This window comes from Apis mellifera, linkage group LG4 (assembly GCF_003254395.2).
Source record: "Apis mellifera strain DH4 linkage group LG4, Amel_HAv3.1, whole genome shotgun sequence".
In the NCBI taxonomy this organism is placed as follows: Eukaryota; Metazoa; Arthropoda; class Insecta; order Hymenoptera; family Apidae; genus Apis; species Apis mellifera.
Genome location: NC_037641.1, coordinates 13,121,805 through 13,142,198, shown reverse-complemented (window position 1 = coordinate 13,142,198; position 20,394 = coordinate 13,121,805). Strand labels below are relative to the sequence as shown.

The following is a 20,394-nucleotide window of genomic DNA, read 5'->3' as shown; positions in this document are numbered from 1 at the left end:
CTTATATACTGATCAATATTCTCTCTTTTTTATGGAATTTTATAACATATACACTGGAATATAATTCCAAGCTTTCCTTTCCTCGACTCTTGCGTCACTTTCCTTCTCTTGCGCGCTTCCTTTCTCTCTCCCTCCCTCTCCCGGTCTCCGTTTCTCTCGCATCCGATGGGAGTCGGTGAATGTGATGGAGTCGCGAAGTTGCGGTGGCGTATTACAAGCTGCAGCAGCTCCGTTCCGCAGGTTTCCTTCAATAATGGAGCGGGCCAAATAGTCTAATTTACTCGGCGACTAGTCGGCCAGTAGTCTGAATATGCATGTGTGCTATTCACTTGCTTCGAAGACGGCGCTCACGAGTCTAGGTGGAAAGGGAGCAGTCCGTGCACACAGCTATGCGCTCTCCGTGTTCCACGCCGTGTCCGGAGCACGCCTCTTCGTACTTTATTAGGCGTCGCATAACACGAACGTTGTCCCAGCATTTTCCAAATTGGGTCGGTGACGCAACGCGTGTCTGGAAATATGTCGCGTGCGTTTTTCTCCACGAACAGATAAATGGATTCTCTTTTCAATTTCTCCATTTCATTATATTAACGCATTTACTTTTATTGAATGGATGATGGATATACACGAATCTGATATTTTAATTTCTCGAGCTCTAAATTCGTTCTTATCGTGTTACTTCTTTCTCGAAACTCGTCAACTTGTCTCTTATTCGTTTCCTTAAACTCGATGATAAACTAAATGGCGGGTTAACTGCACAGTTGGCGCAACGGGACGAATGGCGGATCGGTTGGCGCGAGTTTGCGTGCAACTCGAAAACCGACTGCACCGACACCAGCCACCGCCGCCACCGCAGAATTTCAGTCCCGAGGGCTAGCATTAAACGAGTTTCTAACATACATTCCTAACTGCGCCACTTGTGCCTCCTGATCGGATATTCAATCAGGCGGCGCTAGGCGTTGGAGAATTTATGGGGCCGAATAGCAACTCGTGGACCAAGTTTCGCGATGTCTACCTACGAATCGCGGAAACGATACGCAAATATATATATATATAAATGTTTAAAATTTTCGATAAGAAAATCCACGAGATGTTAGCTCTAAAGGTTTAACCGACAATTTCCACCGTCGCGTCGAAACAAATAAATCCAATTTGGGAAAGTTTGGTCGTATAAAACTCGAGTTGGTCGCGTAAAACATTTAAGAAATGCGCACGAATCATGCCGACGTTTCGTTTGACGAAAGAAACTTTTCGAAGCTAGCATCGCCTCGGGCAATCCTCCTATATACCTTGTTTGTGTCTCGCCCCGAGTATTTTTTGCCCACCGAAATTACCAGAAATTCGATTCGGACTCCTTTGCCAATTTATCACTATACTTTTCTATATATATATATATATACACGCTTAAGTTAAAGTTAGAAGATTACCCGAAAATATCATGGTCGAGGAAAACTGCCAACTCTTCTCCCTTCCAATATCTCTCTTTTACGCGCCGAGAATAAAATTTTTCACGGTGAACGGATATTTACGTATCGACGAGTTAATAATTAAGACGGGGTATCCTTGTTTTCAGAGTGGAGAAGATGGAAGAACGGTACCCAGCCGGTACCCGGCCGGCTCGTGGAGAGAGCGAAAACCTCGTTCAGCCCGGGGAGTGGGGGGGGAAGAGGCGAGGCGAGGGCGAGGGAAGGGCCCGGGATCGGTGGTCTCTCCCCGTTGCGTGTCGCTTGCCTTCAACTGTGGATGCTGTGTACTCTTCGAGTATCCGAGTACCCACTCGAGTCTGTTGGCTGTGCCGGTCCTTTGGCCTTGGACGGGAAGCATTGACCTCGGCGTTCCACTCCGGGAGCACAACCGGTCACGTGGATCACAGTCTACTACGAAATACGTACTTACGCGCTTCGTCTTCTTCTTCTTCTTCCCCCTCCTCCCCTTTACGTCACTCTTCCCTCTCTCTCTTCCTTTCGCATCCTTTCGCCTCGATTCTTTTCGATATAATACGAATATACACACACACCACGGAGGGAATGTATGCGAGCGTTCTACGGTTACGTAAACGGTCGTCGAAACGTCACTCGTTTCTCCTTTCTCCAACGAGGAGAACCGGTGGATCCCTCTATTTTTATATATCGACCGATATATCGAGTTAACCGTTCATAACCATCGCATCGTCGGCGAGAGGGTATTTTTATTCGGTCAACGTCATCCTCACGGAGATTACGTAAAGGGGGGGGGAGGGAAGGGGCTCGCTTCATAAAGGTTATCAAATCTGGGTTATCTCCGCGAGAAACGTGGAAATTTGCGTCAACGAATTAAATTTGTTTCGATCGATTGATATATATATATATATGTATATGTGTGTGTGTGTGTATTTTCTGGAATACGATTTCTACGTTCTCTCGATCGAGCACGAGAGACGTGGAACCGAAGGACGATGTTCCGTCAGTGGTGCGGTGAAAAAGCAATATTGATCTTATGCTAATTTTCCACCGTGAGTTATGAAGGGTTCGTGCCGAATGGGATAATTTATTCCCTTGTTAATACCAACTTGTATACCTACAGTTGGACATGCGCGCTACCGCCCGATTACGGAGAAATCGCGAAGGTAGATGATGACTCCAACACTCGTTTATAATATATACGTGTGTAAAAAAGTATCTAAACATTTCGACAATTTTCTTTCCCCGAGAATAACGTCTCTAATCCCATCGATCGTTTTAACCTGTCGATTTTATTCGAACCATCGTAATGAAAAACATTGATTCCTTGATTTATGGATTATGCCGCAAAATATTGTTACATTGAATCTGATGTTGATCTGTGACGTAAAGTAGGAGTCAATCGAGAGTTTTCGAGGAAGGGAATAAGAGAAGGCGAAAGACGAAAGTGAATACCGGTGATACGGACGTGATTAGGGGTTGGTGCGCGTTGCAGACGAGGGGATTTGAGGTTAGAGGATTTGTAGTACAAATACGACATGTGGACCGACCAACCGACCACCCGTGCGCTATATAACGACCTGTATAGGGTGGTAGGTACAGGGGTGGTAGGAGAGGCGCATCAAGCGCGCGTAACACGGCTATGGTCTCCTCGTTACAGCCGCACAACTACCAAATTGCATTACTGCAGCGAGCAATCTCTGCGTTGCTTCAGACTTGCCGCGCCGAGTCCCTGACAGTCCCTGACAGTCTCCCAAAAGGATTTCTACGGTTCCACCCCTTGCCCCGGGCCACGTAGTACATGTTTCGCGACCTCAAAGGAAGCGCAGGGTCTAGATTAAGTTGCCGTTTCCTCCGATGACCCTCGACTCTCTATAATTATTATGGGCAAGGTGAGGTAATTTCGCCGTTTAGAAATCCTCCCTCCCCCCACAGTTTAATAATAAAACTCGCCCTTGCGTGTCTTTTTCGCAAAGATCAACACCGAGGGAACGTGTTTCCACATTGTTAAAACAGGCTCGAATACCGTTTGTTTGTTTATTTCTTCAAAGTAAACGATGCCCCGTAGCCTACGCTGTTTCCTCCATCTTTCCATGAGTAATCTAATGCATGTAGATTTATTCGTACGCTTTACCACTCGAATGTCTCGTTCGCCGTGCTTTTGTGCTTTCGGCTGTTATATCTTTCGGTAACGAAATATAATGTTATTTACTTGTTACAAAATATGGACGCGAAAAATCAAAATTTTTCTACTTTTTGTCTGCAATGTAAAAATCGGGAAATTATAGACTTTTCTCGTTTAGGTGAGACGGAAGAAGTGAGAAAAATTTGACACGGTAAGCATTCTTGGTCATTGTGCCTTGGAAACGGAAAACAGGAGGGTTCGGGCAATGGAATCATTAATCCAACGATAAACACATCCGTGGCGTACAGAGTGTTCCAGTGTTTGCGTAACAACAATAACGCCGCGAGCGTTGTGCATCTGGTTGCAGAGATATGGCGGGTCACGTACGTCATTATTGCGCGGTCGATGCAACAAATTTTTTGGCGGGTCAGCTCGATAAAGCCTGGTGTTTTTAAAATACGTACGAACGGGGCCAACTCGATAGCTTATCTTAAATAAAATGTAGAGTTCGATATGATTGAATATCTGGTTGCACTCCGACTGTACTCTCCCTGTATTTTGATTTCATTTTACGATCGGTATGCTCTCGATTCGCGAATAACTTCCATTCGTTTTGATTCTCGATTTACATTTACGCGTATATATATATATATATATATATATATATATATATACATATATGCGTATATAAATGCCAACGCTGGATAACAACGGAACGTAATAAAGGAAGAACGATTTCGTTCGATTTTTTCGAAAATTTTGAAGAGAGAGAGAGAGGAAAGTATCTCTTTCGAACTATCGAGAGAATGGATAATTTGGAGCGCGCGTGTCTATTAGTAGCGGTAACCATCCGTGGGATTCGTAATTTAGTTTCTAGTTTATCTTGGATCGAAGGTAGGATACGATTCGCGGCCGCGAAGGCGTAAATACAGGCGTAGGTAAACGGTGAGTTAGAGTTGCGGCAAACTTCGAAATGCCATCTGTTCTGCGGAACAGTTACGTATACTATATAGAGATGATAAATTGGAATTTCAAATTTTATTCTCCCTTCAATTCCGAAGCTTAATTAATTAACGTTCGAATTCCTCGCCAATGTAAATGTTTCAATTCGTTCGAATTGATTCGATTGTGTCGCAATGCAAGGTGAAATAAAATCAAAGACGACGCGGAGGAGGAAATTGGTTAATCATTTTCTCTCGCTCTCGCGCGCGCGATTAGGAGGATTGGAAGGATGGAAAGATTGAACGTAACGAAAGCACGCGTTCCGCTCCGAGAAACGCCGCAACGACGAAACTTTGTTATACGTTACGCGTGTTAAATTACCTTCGTAATGTGTACAATGCGCTATTACCCAGTTTACAAGAGGTACGAGTCAAGTTTCTGATTGCATTTACCAGTTTTCAGTTTGTTCGAGGAGTGTGTTTCTCCTCTTTGAATACCTTCAACATCTTCAGATATTTTCGCTCCAAGTGACGGCTGTTTTTTTTTTTTTTACAGCACGAACGAACGATTTATTATCGGCATCTATCGTTTCTCTCTCTCCATCGAGTGCATATAAATTTTTGGCGCTTGATATATTTAATCGCTGACTGTACACCACCGTAATTACCGGGACATTTTTCAGTCACGCCCTTAACTCTCGAAGCCGATCAAACCGGAAATCGAATGAATGAATCGTCTCCACCACTGTTACTCTTGTTACCGCGATCACTATCATCGCCCGTTCACCGACGTCCACTACCTTTTCAATGCATAACGATAGTCAATTCAATTTGAATCGCGGCCAAACTCGACAGGACAGTTAATTTCGCACGAATGACGGCCCGCTTTTCTGAATTTCCACTATTTCCATTCATTCAACCGGAATTGTATAGATTGCGCATATTTTTTTCTAATCATAATTTCTTACATCATACGGTTTATTACCTACCATATAGATATATTATAGATAAAATTGATTAAATTGAGATTTATAGAAATGAAGTTTAATGGAATTTAAAGTTTTCTTTGTTTATTATTATTTTTCACAATCGTTTCTTCACGAATAACGGTTTTCTGAATTTCCAGTATTTCTATTCATTCAACCGGAATTGTATAGATTGAGCATATTTTTTCTAATCATAATTTCTTACATCATACGGTTTATTACCTATCATATAAATATATTATAGATAAAATTGATTAAATTGGGATTTATAAAGAAATGAAGTTTAATTACGTTTAATGGAATTGAAAGTTTTCTTCGTTTATTATTATTTTTCACGATCGTTTCTTCACGAATGACGGCCCGGTTTTCTGAATTTCCAGTATTTCCATTCATTCATTCCTAATCATAATTTCTTACATCATACGGCTTATTACTTACGCATATATCATGGATAAAATTGATTAAATTAAAATTTATAGAAATGAAGTTTAATGGAATTGAAAGTTTTCTTCGTTTATTATTATTTTTCACGATCGTTTCTTCACGAATGACAGCTCGGTTTTCTGAATTTCCATTCATTCATTCCTAATCATAATTTTTTACATCATACGACTTATTACCTACGCATATATCATAGATAAAATTGATTAAATTGGGATTTATAAAGAAATGAAGTTTAATAGAATTTAAAGTTTTCTTTGTTTATTATTATTTTTCACTCTCGTTTCTTCACGAATAACGGTTTTCTGAATTTCCATTCATTCAAAATTGTATAGATTCAGAATTGTATAGATTGCGCATATTTTTTCCTAATCATAATTTCTTACATCATACAGTTTATTACCTACGCATATATCATGGATAAAATTGATTAAATTGGGATTTATAAAGAAATGAAGTTTAATTACGTTTAATGGAATTGAAAGTTTTCTTCATTTATTATTATTTTTCACGAATGACGACCCGGTTTTCTGAATTTCCAGTATTTCCATTCATTCATTCCTAATCATAATTTCTTACATCATACGGCTTATTACTTACGCATATATCGTAGATAAAATTGATTAAATCGAGATTTATAGAAATGAAGTTTAATTACGTTTAATAAATAATTTAGTTTTCTTCGTTTATTATTATTTTTCACGAATGACGACCCGGTTTTCTGAATTTCCAGTATTTCCATTCATTCATTCCTAATCATAATTTCTTACATCATACGGTTTATTATCTACGCATATATCATGGATAAAATTGATTAAATTGGGATTTATAAAAATGAAGTTTAATGGAATTGAAAGTTTTCTTTGTTTATTATTATTTTTCATTCTCGTTTCTCTCTCTCTTATTCTCCTACTTTTTCTCGATCATTCTCGATATCCTTGTCCCTCGTACGTACGATAGCAAATGGTTAGAATGGAGAATGAATGAAACGAAGGCGTGGCGCGAGCGTACGTTGATTCATAGTGTCTATCCGAGGATTGATTCGTCGATCGATTTCGCAGCAATTGATTTACTTCGATTCCTTTTTTTCCCGGATTAATCGCGAAGAAATGAAAAACACAGCAGAGATCACGTGCTTTGTGACGTCGTTAAATTGATTATATTCCGTAAATAATATCGAATTTTCTATCGCGAATTTATAGGATACTTTTTTAAACGCAGACAACGTTTTCAATTTAACGATGTATCGATTATTAAAGATCGCGCGATATTATGCGCGTTGTAAAACGAGTGTAACGAGGTTTCGACGGACATTACGTACCAATAACTCTTGGATATCGACATTCTCGTCATTGTAGCGAGAAGAGTTGGTTTGGTTTGGAGAAGTGCGGCGCATCGACTGATCCGATAACTATTTGAATTTATAACGATCGGTGTTGCTACATCGAAAGATCTACTCGATTCGAGGAGGTATTCGGAGGTTGAGCCATGGATCGAGGAGGTGGATTAGATCGATAATGCGGTTAATAATGCTCGAGGGGATAAAAAATGTTAATCGTAAAAACAGATTGGAGAAAGTATCGGATATATCTTTCGAAACGTTGATTAAGCGTTCGAAAACAAAGGCGTTATCTTTATGATCCGACGATATACTCGCGGAGGAAGGAATCCCTTGCTACATTTTTCCATTTTTTTTTTTAATATTCGTATCGCATTCTATACGTTATAAATTGCGCTCATTATGTTAGAACGTGTAGTAGTTGTTATGCTAGTTATTATATCGTGACTGTGGAGACACGTTTACAGTCGTTTTCCAAGAAAAATGATAGCATCTAAAATGGCGCGCGAAAAGACACGGTTCGATTTTTATTGCACGATGGTACACGGTGATCCGACAAAGTGAACAATTCTGTAAAAACGATTACTCAAAAGAAGGGGACGGCTATTTTTCTTGTTCAATGGAGAATAGATTGAAAAATGAATTTTCTTCTTTTTCTTTTTTTTTAAATTGAAATACGATTCGTGAGAATTAATTACTTTTTGATAATCTACGTTATTTCGTTCGATCCTTTCAAATGATCGTTTCGAAAAATTTAATCTTTACGAATAAAGGTTGAAAGGATTTTTTTATTTGGACAAAATTTCCTTACTTTTCGATGCATTTATATACATATATAATATACACGCAAAATTAAAAGGAGTGTTGGTTGATAATTTTGATAATTATTCGCGGAATTGACATCAATTAAATAACGATATTTTAATCGACGAATTTTGTTAAATTTTTGACGATATAATAATACTTTTCGTTAATATTAATTTAATTGAAATATTAATAAAAAATACTGATAAACGTAATTGAAGATAAATAATATAACAAATATATATAGTAAATATTTTTTCTTCTCAAAATTCGCTCGAAAGAATAGTTGAAACTACGAATAGTTGAGATAATATCTACAATCATCGAAAAAATTTTAATTTGCGAAAAAATATTAAAGAATAACGAGGCCGTGTATATATTCGACTTTTTACCAATAATTAAATAATTTATGGACGACAATTTGGATCGTGATAAGATTTTTTTAACGCGAGTGTTCTCCGTCCTTTCGTAGCCATTGATCAATGCGATCGCAGTGACGGCGCTTGACAGTTTGCACGGAGTGACCAACCGCGATACCACGGTTGTACAGTGAGCAGGGTTTGAGCGATCTCGCACGGTCGATGGACTCGCATAAATTAGAAGCGTTAATATGCGTTAGGACAATCCCATCTCGGTTATTGCCCAAGGGATCGCATCGCGGGCTCGTATTCCTATTGTATTTCTCGTTCCATCGCAATTTTCCAGGATATGAATCGTAATAATAAATCATAAATTATTATATTTTTCGGGCGGGAGCAATTAATAGCGGCAAAGAAAGAATGATCCATATACAATTTTTAATCGTGTTTAATTGCTTTTTTTTTCTTCGAATTTTTCCTTCTTTCTTTTTCTTTTTACGGAAAATTAATTCACATTCGACGTTTTATATTTTTTTTCGAACAATAGTACTTCGGATGGTAAAAATATTATACTTATTTACGATATTACGAAAAATTGCGCGATTTATACGCATCTCGTACATTGGAAAATGAATGTATGTAATTATGATGAGAAGAAAAATAATCTACGGATTAATATATATGTATAATAAAAAAAACATTACGGAATGAATTTGATTACGGCGGTTTGGCCGTAGCGTGTGTTGGCGATGCCGATGTCGCTGGTGCTGATTGGTCGAGTGGAACGCGGCGACAGCGCCTATTGGCCGGCGCGCGGAGGTGCGTTCGATAGCTTGGCTCGAACCTCCAGTACCCGGCAGAGCCTCGTACGGGAAACTACTTCGTTTATGTATCGTTAGAGAAGCACCGAAACTGCAAACCGCGTGCCTACGTTACTTTTCGCCGTCCGTTTCTTCTCGTTTTTTTCCTTCCTGTGTCGGCCTTCTTTTTGTGAACACGGTGATCGACTCGTCTCTCTGGTTCTGTTTTTCTACCCCACCGTATATCGGCTTCATTAACCGTCGCACCAGAGTCAAGTTTGCGACGCCGTTGTTTTTTTCCGGCAGTCAAGTCAACGACGTGAACTCTACGAATCTTCCGACCGCCGCCGGGTGTCGTTACGTGCTTTTATTGTGACTGAACTCTTTTGTGTTCCGCGAGCTTTCGTTTTATCCAGTGCCCTTTTCGTTGCTTTTTAAGGATTTTTCTTCTACCTTCTGCGAAATCGACTCGGGAGATTGCCTCTTCTCTATCAAGCTCGTTCCTGGTAAGTGTTTTTTTCTTTTTTTTTTTTTTAATCTTTTTCCCATTGCTATTTCGTTCTTCCTTTTTACGTTTTCTACGTTTCTCATTTACATTTTGTATCGCGTGCCTAGAATTTATCGCGTATTCATACGCGATGACGAACGATTGTTTATAGCATATAATGGAACGAATAAAGTAAAAATATTTATCAATTTTGCCATTGCTATTCGATCGCGAACGACAGATTGATGTTTACGTTTTCGAAATCCCATTATGTAATTGATATGCGAGGTCGAATAACACGAATTTTTCGATATCTATATACACAACAGTTATTTACTATAAAATACATTTCACGTGAAAAATCATGAACGTTTAATCTTACGGATTCGACGTAAAATCTATACTCAAAGAAGTCGTAAATATTTGTCGACCTCGAAAGCATTTCACTCGAGACGTTTCTCGACGTCGTTACCGCTTCCGCGTTGACATTTGTCATGCTTCGTTCAATATTTGACTTTTCCCGGCTACGATTCATACACACGAATTTTATCGGACGATTAAATCTACAATAAGAACGATAATCTTTACACAGAGACAATCCGGTTATTATCGGCTATTTTTATCGTTCGAAAAAGGTGCTTTTTTTTTTTTTCTTTAAATAAGTTTTTACGATCGATACGATTGGTCTTTTAATTGCATCCGGGAATGCGGAAGTTGGAAACTCGTAGAATCTGATCGCACATTTCTTGTCGGTTCATCGAACCTTCCTTCTCTTCTAACGTAGCTCATATGTATACTACTCGAGCCTCGTACCTGCTCTCTCGTGAACTGTACTGTTTCGAGATTTAAACCTTGCACACGTTCGCGGCGCGAGAATACCGAGGGATTTTCTGAATTTCGGGGATGTTTGTCGCGCACGTCGAAAAATAAGTCACCACGATAGCTTGCAGCGAGGAATCGGACTAGTAACTCTCAAACGTTTCTTTTTCTCTCCTTGCTGCGGCGCCTTGCGTCACCAAGGAATTCGCTTTCGGGAGAATACAAATCCCGTTGTTTCTCGCCATCTTTTATATCTTTCCACCGATATCCAAGCGTTTAAATTTTTATCATTATCATTATTATTATTATTTAAAAATACCAAACTCGATTTATTTTTTCTATAAATTTATACGCATATTCGTTAAATAAATTTTTGCCATTATAATTCATCTCGATCAGGATGATAGCGATTCGCAAATTTTTTTCTTTATTTATATTTTACACTCGCGCATACATTTCTATTCACGCGATTATACATTTTATCTTCTCGAAGTAGAAAATTGGCGAATGAAAAATATTCTTTTCCACGTACGGCGGTGAATAGGTTCAGGCTATCCTGTTTCCCATTACAGTTGTACGAATTATTTATAGAATATCGCTATATCTGCAATATGTAGATAACCACGCCGCATCGATATTGGTTTTATGTTGGCGGCGAACCTTGCTCACGTGTGTACGTATATTTGTTTCGAATGCAAAAGGGTTTGCGAGCCGGGTATCGAGCCAGACCGGTATTTCCGTATATAAATGTATATACGCGGTATCGTGCACGATCAATTTTAAGAATCTGGATGCGAGGCAACGGGAGGCATAAATTATTTTTTAACGAGATGGAAAGTCTTTCGATTTCGTCGGTAGAGATAGAGAATTGTTTGCAGGATCGTAAAGAAAACAGATGCGAAATGTTTTTCATTTTCTTCTTTCTTTCTTTTTTCCTTTTCACATCGCGCGCGTTACGATTACGCGTTAAATACACGGCGGAAAGTCGTTAAAAATCGTAATTTCGTTCAATTCTTTTACCAGGGAATAAGAAGTCTGAATAGGTGGAAGGAAGATCCATCCGCTTTAATCCTCGACTTCGTAATGGGAAACAATTAAAAGCGTAGAATTCTTCCAAGGTTTGTTATTTGCCGTGGCAACGAAACAATACGGAAAAACGCGTTATCAGAGGAAAAGGAAGGAGAAAGGGAATTGCTTTGGTGCCGGAAAGGTAAGGCGTCCGGAAAAACGGTTGAAGAATTCGTTAAAGTTTTCCCCCTCTTTCTTCGTTGCGCGACAGGAAACTCGGATTATATCTTATTACACGTGAGAACTCTGTTGCCGCGTACTTCAAGATTGTAATCGTATCCGTGAAATGCCGCGATAATTCGCGCTTCTGCATAATAATATCCACGTGAGAAAGCGAGGGACGTTTCATATACATTACATTTTCTTCGATCGAACAAGAAAAAGGGAAGATTCTTTTTCTAAATTTAAAATTTAAGAATCCTATTTTTAAACCACTTCTCTTACGCCTCTTTGTTCACCTTTCTTTCTCTCAGACACACGTTGCTCTTATTCAAGATTCGATTCCGATTTATCGATCAGTGAGAGGCCCTCGAGTTTAGGATAGGTTAGGAAAGAGGGTACGTGCAGAAAAGCGCGGCGGAGGAATTCAACGAAGCATAACTCTGGAGGAGGTTACTCTGGAGAGGGTGGGAGTGGAGGGCTCGTGGAGTGAATAGAGCAGCGGCGCGAGCAGGACTCGAAGAAGAAGTTGCGGGGAACCTAATTCGAGGACGTACGTACCGATAGCGGAGACAAGGGCCTCATGCATATTCAGCGTATTTGCGGTCAGAGAAGGCTCTGCTAACTCATTGTGCGCTCGGCATTTGCCTTACTACTATCGCGCCAAGGGTTGGAGCAGTGAAATTGGCGAGGGTTGGCGAGCGTTCGTTACTCGAAACCGACGCGACAGGTGAAAGGGCTGTCCGTCTTGCGTCTCCCCCCCTCCCAACCGCACCTGGCCCATTTAATCTCACTTTGCCCCAAATCGAACCGGCCTTGGGATCCCTCCATTCATCGTTTTTCTCAATTTCATCTTCCCAATTATCATAACTTTATTTATATTATTTCACTGGCAAATCGATGATTTGGAAATGGAATTTTTTTCTCCTTGCAATTTGTACAATTTGCGCGGATCCTCTGGGAACGGAAGGAAGAGGGAAAGAGGATGGGAAAGGAAAGGAGGAGATGCTCTTTTGTTATTTTTACCGTCATTTCATATTTCACAACACGAGTTTGTTCTTTTGAAAAATTTCCCTTTATTCTCTTTGCACTTATATGAACCGTTACATCGATCAACGAGCACGCTTCGATTTTCTTCTTCCAATCAGGAAAAAGAAACGATTATAAATGCGGAGATTTTGTGTTTCCTTTCCATTCTAGGATTCGAATCGTTTCAATCGAGTTTCGAAAATTCTCGCATTTGGAATCCTCGACTAGTGTTTTGCATATGTTCTCCCCGCACCAGCTGTCAGACCGCTATTTCCTCCGACCAAGGACAATTTTACACATTGCAGTCACGTAAGCGCTTCCACTACTCGCCCGCCCCCCTCACCTGATTTTCGATTCTTCGCCCCTTCTCGAGGTCAAAATATCACTCGTAGCTTTCCAACAGTCGTATCCCCTTCCGCAACACGCGATTATTCCTCCAACTCGCCTTATCGACGTTGCGCTCTTCTCCGAACGTCGTAAAACGTTGAAAAATTTGAATAATCGCTCTACTCGCAACTCGCAAATACAAATTTCTTCCCTTTCGTATATAAATTATACGTTCTCATGTTCGTTCGTCTTCAAATTTTTATATAGAAACAGAGATTCGCTCACGCGCTTTTATTATTCTTCCGTGGAATACGAAACGAAGAGGGAGAGGGAAAGAAGGTGGATGGATCGCATCGATTCTTCGCCGAGCACGGTTTCCAAACCTTCTCCTTTCCACTTTCGCTTCCTCTCTCCCTCGTTCGTTGATGGATATCCCTCCCTTTTTCGCGCAAATATTTGGGACGAGTGTGCGATATCGGCGAAAGTAGACAACCACTTTGCCCGATTGGTCTGCGTATATCGGTTGTAAAATGACAGGTTTTAACACTTTCGCTCGATCCTTCCAGTTGGCGGATCGAGAAAACTTTTCCCAAAACTTTGTCCCTGTTGCTTCCGGGAAAAGTTGTCGTTTACCAATTCCTTTGCGCGAATTTCCTCCTCTTTCTTCCAGAAATCGTTTATATTCCTGTTAATATTTCACGCGTTTCGTTTCGATAATGCAGGATTTCTCAGAGGATCTTCCAAAGGATCTTCCATTCGTTTCGTGAATACGATTTAAATACCGTGTATTCTATAATTATTGAGATTTTTTTATCCGTAATTTTATATATAAATTTCTCTGGAACGAGATTTAATTGTTGCGAAAAATTGTAAATTTTTCTTCAATCTCGTAAACTGTGTATAGATCGAGTAGCACTTTTCCCGATTAAAGAAAGTGGAAATCTTTTTGTTTCCTCCTTTTTTTATCTCCGCGCGATTTAGATTTTCGTTGCAAGCCTTCCTCCACGTTTATCGGAAAACGATGGTAGGTTTTGGCGGTGAGTAATTTGGTTAGATGAAGTATGTTTCTCAGCCAATATCAGGAGGAGTACGGTATATTTTCCCTTTAGCCCGACATTCTATTCGATATTCGAGGAATATTTCAACGGCTCACGCCTCCCCTTCCCCCCCTCTCTCCGTGTAGAAAGAAACATAATATCTGTATCTACGAGATTCTTCGTTTCTCGCGGTCGATGTTCGAAAAATCTTGATATTTTTCTTGAAAAAATCGTTTGTTTATCCATTTTTATATTCTCCCTTGTCCGCAACTTAACTTAACATCAGAAATCATTCGTTCATCCATTAACATAATATCTGTATCTACGAAATTCTTCGTTTCTCGTGGTCAATGTTCGAAAAATCTTGATATTTTTCTTGAAAAAAGAAAATCAAATCGTTTGTTTATCCATTTTTACATTCTCCGCAACTTAAGATGAGAAATCATTCGTTCATTCATTAACATTGATTAATGTTAGCTCGACTAAATTAAATATAATATTTGTATCTATGAGATTTTCGATTTCCGGCGGATGGTGTTTGAAAAATCTATTTGATATTTTTCTTGAAAAAAAAAATGAATCGTTTGTTTATCCACTCTTATATTCTTCCGCAACTTAACTTAAGATGAGAAATCGTTCAATCAATCGTTCATCCATTAATATTAGTTAATCTTAGCTCAACTAAATTAAATGTAATATCTGTAGCTACGAGATTTTCGATTTCCGGCGGATGGTGTTTGAAAAATCTATTTGATATTTTTCTTGAAAAAACGAATCGTTTGTTTATCCACTTTTACATTCTCCGCAACTTAACTTAAGATGAGAAATCGTTCAATCAATCGTTCATCTATTAATATTGGTTAATCTTAGCTCAACTAAATTAAATGTAATATCTGTAGCTACGAGATTCTCGATTTCCGGCGAATGATATTTGAAAAATCTGTTTGATATTTTTCTTGAAAAAACTAATCGTTTATTTATCCACTTTTATATTCTTCCTTGTCCGCAACTTAACTTAAAATCAGAAATCATTCGTTCATCCATTAACATTGGTTAATCTTAGCTCAACTAAATTAAATGTAATATCTGTATTTACGAGATTCTCGATTTCCGGCGGATGACATTTGAAAAATCTGTTTGATATTTTTCTTGAAAAAACTAATCGTTTGTTTATCCACTTTTATATTCTCCTTTGTTCATAACTTAACTTAAAATTAGAAATCATTCGTTCATCCATTAACATTGGTTAATCTTAGCTCAACTAAATTAAATGTAATATCTGTATCTACGAGATTCTCGATTTCCGGTGGATGATATTCGAAAAATCTCTTTGATATTTTTCTGGAAAAAAAAAATGAATCGTTTGTTTATCTACTTTTATATTCTCCGCAACTTAACTTAAGATCAGAAATCATTCATTCATTCATTAACATAATATCTGTATACAAGATTCTTAATTTCCCGCGAATGATATTCGAAAAATTTCTTTGATATTTTTCTTGAAAAAACGAATTAAGATCAGAAATCATTCGTTTAACCTTTCCATTAACATTGGTTCATTAATCTTAGCACAATTAAATTAAACGTAATATCTGCAATAATGTAACGTAATATCTCTCTCGATTTCTGGTGGATGATATTCGAAAAATCTCTTTGATATTTTTCTTAAAAAAATTTGTTTGTTTATCCGCTTTTATATTCTCCCTTGCCCACAATTTAATTTAAGATCAGAAATCATTCGTTCATCTATTAACATTGGTTAATCTTAGCTCGACTAAATTAAACGTAATATCACTTTGATATTTTTTTTGAAAAAACTAATTATTTGTTTATCCACTTTTATATTCTTCCTTGTCCACTTAACTTAAGATCAGAAATCATTCATTCATTAACATTGGTTAATCTTAGCTCGACAAATTAATATCTGTATTTACAAAATTCTCGATTTCTGGCGGATGATATTCTCTTTGATATTTTTCTTGAAAAAAAAAATGAATCGTTTGTTTATCCATTTTTATATTTTTCGCAATTTAACTTAAGATCAGAAATCATTCATTCATCCATTAACATTGATTAATCTCGACTAAATTAAACGTAATATTTATATCTACGAGATTTCCGGCGGATGATATTCGAAAAATCTCTTTGATATTTTTCTTGAAGAAACGAATTGTTTGTTTATTCGCTTTTATATTCTTCATAACTTAACTTAAGATCAGAAATCATTCATTCATCCATTAACATTGGTTAATCTTAGCTCGACTAAATTAATATCTGTATCTACGAGATTCTCTATTTCCAGTGGATGATATTCGAAAAATCTGTTTGATATTTTTCTTGAAAAAAAAAAGCGAACCGTTTGTTCATCCATTTTTATATTCTCCGTTGTCCGCAATTTAACTTAAGACGAGAAATCATTCGTTGATCCACGTTGGTTAATCTTAGCTCTAACTAAATTAAGCCGTTCGGCCGCGTAAATGAGCTACTACTAAATCGTTAAAGGCTTGACAGGTTGTTGGAGAGCGCTTAGCGAAAACATTACGTAGCCGTGTTCCACAACGTTTCCAACATTAATTTTAATCCGTTTCCCCGTTTAATCGATTTCTTCTCCCGCGCAAAACAACGGGGAAAATAGTTCTGGTCGATCGACGAGCTTCCTATTTCGAAAACGATATTGTTGTTTCGATAATGAAATTACTTGTTGGACGAGAAGGGCGAGGGCGATAATGGGGGGAGAATGATCGCGTTAAAAATGACGCGTGGGAAAAATCAAGGCAGGAAGGAAAGGGAGGGAAAAAAAGTCGTTAAACGGCACTTAAGTGGTGGAACAGGGCGTGTAACCATCGTACACCATCGTGTTCGGGATGACTAACGATGAGTCGGGAGGAGAAAGATGAGGCCTCCTCCTTTCCTTGGAGGAAAAAGACGCAAAGAAAGAAAAAGAAGATACATATATATATATATATATATATAGAACGAAGATAAAAGTGTCGAAATTTTGTTTTTCCCCGATCAACGCTGCGATCTGATAAACATCGATGTAACAAAGTTCGCGACACAAAGCGATACATCGTTCCATTGTTGGGAGATCTTGGAATCTAGTATCGGGTCACGTATACCGAGACATGAAATACCTTTAATTCGAGTCTCTCATTTTACCCGGAGTGGGGCGGACAAGGTGTACTCGTTCGATTCGACACGCGTGTAAACGTGACTAGACATTTCCCTTTGATTGCAGGCATTCAGAGGGCGTGCACTCTGATTTTTCCCAATTTTCCCAATTCAATACACTGATATCACGCCATCGTCGTCGTCGTAGTCGTCGTCGTAGTCGTCGTCGTCATCGGCCCTTATTCACCGGAGAATACCGGTTTACGGATCCTGTTACGTTCTTGCGCGAGAGAGAGATACGACGGGGAAGGAGAACGACTATAATAATAATAATAATAACACTCGTGATTCGGTTAAACGTGTCGAACGGGAGGAATAATGTTAAACGTTGAGAGAGAGAGAGAGAGAGAGAAGGGAATCGGAAAGACTCGACTTGATTGAACTCGGTCGCGACACTCGAGAAAGAAAACCACTCGAGGCAAAAGTTTCTTCGAATTTCAAATAATCCCGAATGGATCGCAATTTGTGGACCGGGGGATTCCGAGTTTCACAACTGGTAAAAACTTTTCTGCATCTCGGCTTTTCACCGCTCCAAAGATGCGTTCTTTCTTACTTTCTTTCTTTCTTTTCTTTTTTTTCTCTCTTCCTCGTCGATTCGCATAGATGTAACGCGCGATTTATAACGCGTGAAACTGGATCGATATCCGGGGAAAATTATTCGTTACGGATCCCTTTCGAGAATCTCTGTTTACGGCCTCTTTCTTTCCTTTTTTACCTCTGCGATACTTTCAGAAATAAGTAAAGCTTCTTTCTCCGTTGGATTCTTTTCAACGAACTCGCCTCGGCTGTTTTCGTTCTTTCTACGCACCTTTTCGACAAAGTGTCAAATAGTTATACGCCGTATCCTTCGGTGGGCGTGGTTTTACCGTGGTATCGGATCCTTCTTAAATGCTTTTCGACTTTCGATTTTCGGAAGGGACGGTTAAAAGATTGCCTTCGAGGGTGTTGGCCGGACGAATAAATTGGTGGCAGGTAACTTGGATATCTCGAACATCAATGAAATATCTCAACGCGCCGCCGGATCAATTAACAAATTGCTATTTGTTATTACATTCTATCGGTATTTCCCTTTTGTTTCCCGAGGGACGTAATTCTCTTTTCCGAGTGAATGCATATTTCTTCTTTTCGCGTGGATTCTGATACGCGAATTTACCAGCGACTCTTGGAGCATCCGTTAATCTCGAGATCAACGGATTAAACTTCGTATACACACATAGACGCGAGAGCAGCGAAAAGTACTCGAGATCTCGTAGACTAGCTATTGTACGCTATTCGCATGCCTTGCCGATTATATCTCGTTTTGCTTTCCATTCTGGAACACAATTGAATTATTATTATTATATTTCCACGATAATTTCTAATTCCAATGTTTACCGTTACAGAGTTGAACAGCGCTGCGACAACTCGAGTCGAAATAAAACTCGAGTCGCGTGTCTATTCTCCCTACTTACCTTCCGTCGACTTTGACGGAAACCAACTTGCCATCATCCACTTGCCTCCGGCCAGCTCGAGATCAACGGATCAAAGTAACCCCGTCCCGACTATTTTCTCTCTTTCCTTCCCTCTTCTCTCTCTCGTCTCGAGAATTTACCATCGAACAGCGTTTCGATTATTCCTCTCTAATCTCGAAACCGTACGTCGAATATCTCCCGGCTACTCCTTCATTTTACCGAATCAACACGGAGGGGAGGAGGAGGAGGACTATATTTGGTGTTCGATAGTAATTACGTAGCTGAATGAAACGTTTTGGTTATATATATATATATACGTGTATATAGCCAGGTTTTCCCAGCTCGGGATTAAACGCGTGCCTCGGGCAGGTCGCGTTCGTCAAACGTTGGTCCGGTCGGCAAAGAAGTTTAATGAAACCGTGTTTTCGATCCATCGTTGAAAAACACCTTTTACAACCATGGCCCGTAATAATGGAACAAACGAGATCGCGATTGTAAACGCGCGAAACTCACGAAACCTCGATAGATTTGCAGAGGATAGATATATTTCCAACATTATATATTTCGCTCGACGTTCGAGAAAGAATTAAGCGAGGAGACGTATCTGGATTCCTTCGACTCGTCCCGTGTTTGTAAACACGGGAGATTTTCCGGGGATCGTGGATTCTTCTCCCCTCCTTCCATAACTGTCCGATAAAAGTCGGAGAGGTTTGACGTTTGAAAAGAGAAGGAGAGAAGGATTTCGCAACGTTTTCGTGGAGGGGAGGGGGAACGTAAACGCGGGCAGTGGAGGGGGGAAGGATGAAAGGAGCGGAGGCGGAGTGGCGATCGTTGGTGGAAACGAGCGGAGCGAAGTAGACGAGGAAGAAAGACGGCACGGGGAGAGGGGAGGGGGGAGAAGATGTTGGGCGGATCGTGGAGGGAATCGTGGGAGCACGGATGGTAGGATCAGAAGCACGCAGATGGGCAAAGGGAGAAGGTTGGTTCCGCGATGGTGGTAGGGATGGAACGTGGTTTGTTCACTTTCCCGAACGATCGGCTCGCTTCCTCAGGGCGCGGTCGTGACCTCTCCTACCGATCCAACGATTGCTCTACCAATTTCTGTTCGATCCTCCCGTCTCCTCTCTTCGTTTCGATTTGCCAAATTTTTACTTTCGACCCGTTATTTCGTCTAAGCCTCGAGAAACTATCGTTCCAGAGCCGATTCCAAAGTTTAAAGGCCGAAGCAGCCAGTACGCAGGCTTGTGTCGAAACTAACTTTTTCGAACAAGTTTTTTTTTTTTATAGAGTTCGCGAGAGGAACTCGGTTTAAAACGGTAGGAGGGGGGGGATTCTCGAATGGCGTTTCTTGTATCCGCGTAGAAAACTTTGCAAATATGATACAATTTAAAAAACGTATCGAAACGAGACGAAAGCAAACGGTTTGGGGAGGACATTAATTTAGGAGTGTTGAGAAGAATCGTTTTCGGAATCTGGGAGACGGAGAAGGGAACCGGTTTTTTTAAAAATCGTGCAAACTCGAGGGCGAAACTGCACCTACCTGCTTCGTAGATGCCGTATTATTACCTGTAACGATCGTTGTCGGACGGAGTGGAAGTTGTAACGGCAGCGGTCG

General features: G+C 39.6%; 1 protein-coding gene and 1 non-coding gene across 4 annotated transcripts in view; both read left to right on the top strand.

Annotated features, from left to right (window-relative positions):
* Positions 1 to 4,379: 4,379 nt before the first annotated feature.
* Mir3728 (microRNA 3728) lies at positions 4,380 to 4,498 on the top strand. Its single transcript, NR_039515.1, has one exon. It is a non-coding gene; the product is annotated as a microRNA 3728 (primary transcript).
* Positions 4,499 to 9,269: 4,771 nt separating this feature from the next.
* Positions 9,270 to 20,394, top strand: part of LOC408770 (protein turtle) — a 111,294-nt gene continuing 100,169 nt past the window's right edge. For 2 of the 3 annotated variants that reach the window (XM_026440469.1, XM_026440465.1), the window contains exon 1: positions 9,270 to 9,737. The gene's annotated coding sequence lies outside the window, so the exon portion shown is untranslated. Of the gene's footprint in view, positions 9,738 to 11,728; positions 11,748 to 20,394 lie in introns of those variants that run through there. The other variant, XM_026440468.1, reaches the window with a different exon arrangement.